Here is a 3,569-nt window from a genome sequence, read left to right on the forward strand (position 1 = left end):
AAGGGGAGGGAAGCAGGGAGGGAGGAAAAATTAAGAAAATAATGGAGAAAGGCAGGAAGGGGGAGGGTGGAGGATATAAGAAATAAGGTGCTCAATTTTTTCCAAGTTGCCCTTGAGCTGGCAGGGGGGTTACGCTGGATGATGTGCTGAAGAGATTTATGTATATGGTGTAGGGTTGGAAAGGCAGATTTGTGAGTTGTCAGCATAGAGGTGATAGTGCATCAGCAAGAGAGAGCCATGAGAAAAAGAAAGAGCAATAAGCCCAGGCCAGGCCCTGGGAGATTTCCAAAGAGGAGGAAGGAGCAACATCACTAGAATAGACACCAGAGAGCAGGATGTCCACCAGGAAACAACAGCAGGAGGGCCTCAGCCTAGTTAAGAAATGGCTGGAGAGTTCAGTGTATGGAGGGAGCATGAGCATTTAGAAGTGAATTTTGGGCAAATGAATCAGTGTTGTAATTATTACTAAGTAGCTTTATATGACATAAGTTTGAGAGAAGGATTGGCTTTGAGTAGCAGCTGGAGTTCATGGACTGCTGTCTAGGTTGGAGTATTCCAGAGGAAACCTGTACCTGGAGTCAAACAAGCCAAAAGGGAAAGAGGGCAGAGGTAGCTAACACCCAGGAGAAGACAATGACCTCTCACTGCAGCTCTCCTCCATTTCTAATGGCAGTGACATTTAGCCACCGCAGTGATAGATATTTGCAGACTGTCCAAAATACACACATCCCTGTGGTGTTTGCAGTGGGTAATGGGCACCTTATCCTCTCCTAGGCCTTAAGTGTCATCACCTAGCACAGAGCTATGTGCTTGACAACCTGGCAACCAAATTGTTTGCCAGAGTTTGCTAGTCACAGCTCAGGAGCACAGAGTAAACGTAGTTTCACAGCTCAGTCTGTTGGTTCTTGCATGGCACCAACTCCAAACAGGAGTCCCCCTGCTCCATTTTCCGTGGACATCTGCCCAACCTTTTCTTGACACCATGGGCTCTCTCAGTCTATGCAGGCGATGGATATGCCACATGCGTAGGTTAACGCAGGTGTTACAAAGTGCATTGTAGAGTCTGTGCTCCTTGAGTCATGGAGTATGTCTTGGTGTCCTTTTCAGACCCGGGGGTGCAGAGCTGCAGAGTGGCCAGAGATTGTTCTGCTGATAGGTCTGGCCAGGGTTTCTTGCTGGTACACTGTTGTGGTGCAGCTCTGCCTTGTTGTATCTTTCAGCTCTGGTGCCTTAATGGGAGTGGCAGGGCTGTGACCCTTTCGATGCTCATATTTCATAAGTGAGCAGCACAGGCAATGGTTCTGCAGGCTGGGCAAGGAATGGAGGAGACAGCACTCTCAGGACCTAAACTTAAGTTGCTCTCAGGCAGGGGTCTTATCCTGATTTATTTGTCTTTTACTGGGTTTCAGAAAAGCTCTAAGAAGGTTTTAGAGTTCAACCTATGAGGATGTTGTCCTACTAATGGACTCCTGTGTAAAATCTTCTGTAACCCAAGCATCTTTCCATAGCACAGTTGTAAAATGCTAAGATCTGCACCCTGAGGATCATTTGCAAATCACAATCAATTGTAATTTGTGAATAACAGATTATGTTATTGCTCTGATTCACTCCATGCACCTGCTACATACAAATGTCTATAAATAACCACTGGATTTTTTAAAATACCCATCTTTTAGCACAAAGTATCACCCCTATATTGAAGATAAAGATTTTAAGTGCCTCATTTGTATGACTGGGAGAACGTGGTTTTCAAGGCAACTCGGATACCACTTCAGGGAGTTAAAAGACAAGTGTTCAGGAGGATTTTAGCCTTCACAGGTACCGCCAGGAAAGGTACACCCAGTTTTTTTGCAGAAAGTGAAAGCTGAGGAAGGGAGCTTTTGGGGAATCTCATTCACAAGTCCTGATTTTAAGAGGTGCTGAGCGATGCAGCTGCAGTCAGGACAGTGCATGGAAATCACGTAAGTGGAAATTAGATGTCTAGGAAGAGTGAAAAATCCTAGTAGGCACCTCTCTGCGGCTTTAGGTACCTAAATACGTTTAACCAGCTGGTCTTAGGCCATAAGGTCTAAAATGTTAAGCAGATATAAGTAGATAGGTAATTTGATTTTGGCTAGCAGACAGACAATGTGATTTCAAGTCATGTATTTTTTAGCTATTTGAAATCTTCCTCGCCCGTCCCCCCCTTTTGTTTTGAAGCTACTGATTTTAGGCTGTTATTTTAAACTTCTCTCAGCTGGTGACTCTGCTTTCCAGCCCTTCTATTTTATAACCTTTGTAGTCGTATGCATGAATCTAGGCCAAGTTACCGCCCTCTTTTTGCTTTCTAGTGTCTTTGAGCTTTAAAGTAAGCAAAATGCAGCTCTTGTCTGCTAGAGCTGGGAACCTTGGGAACGTTCTTTTGCATTATGTTTTGGGTTTGTTTTTTGGTTTTTTTTTTTTTAATTGGCTTGTATACATTGGATGTGTCGCCATCCATGTGAATTGTTCCCTACAATTCAAGCACAATTACAATAAAATGTGCATAGGGGTTTTGGCCTGGTTTGGAGCATGGCTTGCTCTTGAGTGCCAGAGGAAAGCAAAGGTAGGTGCTGTCACATATCAGGAAGAGATTAAGAAGGGAGAAAATTTTACAGCTCTTCTGTGATCATTGTTCAAAGAAGAATTCTTGTGAAATGAGGATGAAAATCAAACTGATGGCCTGATTCTCCATGGCTGTGCAGCCATCCTTTCCTTCTCTGATTTTAATAAATGCTGTGTTCACCCACACACAGGCAAGAAACATCCATGTGACCACATAGGGAGACCTTTAAGAAAAGACCAATATTTGCATATCTGTTATGGCTATACTCAGTGTTAAACTTGTTTCATTAAAATTTCTATTTGGATAATATGTAAGGTCAATACTGTCACTGTTCTGGAAAGTTCATTTATTTTAAAATTAAAGCTAAATGCAGCAAGTATGATACTCCCCGTGCTTCCACCTGTACAAATCCACTGATCCTGAAAAGTAAGTGAAGGCAGATGTGGGACCAATGTGTTTAGAGATGACGGTCTGCTGTGTGGGGAAAAAAGCATGCTAATTACATGAATTCTAATTTTCATCGTAAATCACTTTTATAATATAGATAATATAGATGCTCTGAGATCCTGCTTTTTTATATTCAAAGGATGGTTATTATTTCTGAGGTCCATTAGCTTTTACACACCAGTTAAGACTGTGTCAATTGCTGGGATTGAGAAAACACAAATAAATGCTTGAGATTACTTAAAAGTACCATGCTTCCCTAAGTTTACCAGCTTCCAAACCTCAAGCAGTCATTTTCAAATGAATTTGCCTGTTGAGAAGGCTGAAGATGGGAGCTCTTATCCCAGAAGAGAGGAAGGGGATAGCTGCTTTCAAAGTCAGGTGTCGGTGGGTTTCCTGGCCTGTTTCTGGGCCATTAACAATTCTTAGGTCCTGTGCCTGGTCTGGTCTAAGTCTTTCCAGGGTTTGGGCTCGTCCGTGTGATCAGTTGTGGATTACAAGTATTGCTTAACAATCCTCAGAATGGCATCTGATCCAATTC

At 42.9% G+C, this 3,569-nt stretch overlaps 1 protein-coding gene across 1 annotated transcript in view; it reads left to right on the forward strand.

Annotated features, from left to right (window-relative positions):
• The window catches only part of DAB1 (DAB adaptor protein 1), a 566,655-nt gene that overhangs the window by 41,544 nt on the left and 521,542 nt on the right, over positions 1–3,569 (forward strand). The window lies entirely within an intron of this gene.

This window comes from Falco punctatus (assembly GCF_963210335.1).
Source record: "Falco punctatus genome assembly, chromosome: 11".
Taxonomy (NCBI): domain Eukaryota; kingdom Metazoa; phylum Chordata; class Aves; order Falconiformes; family Falconidae; genus Falco; species Falco punctatus.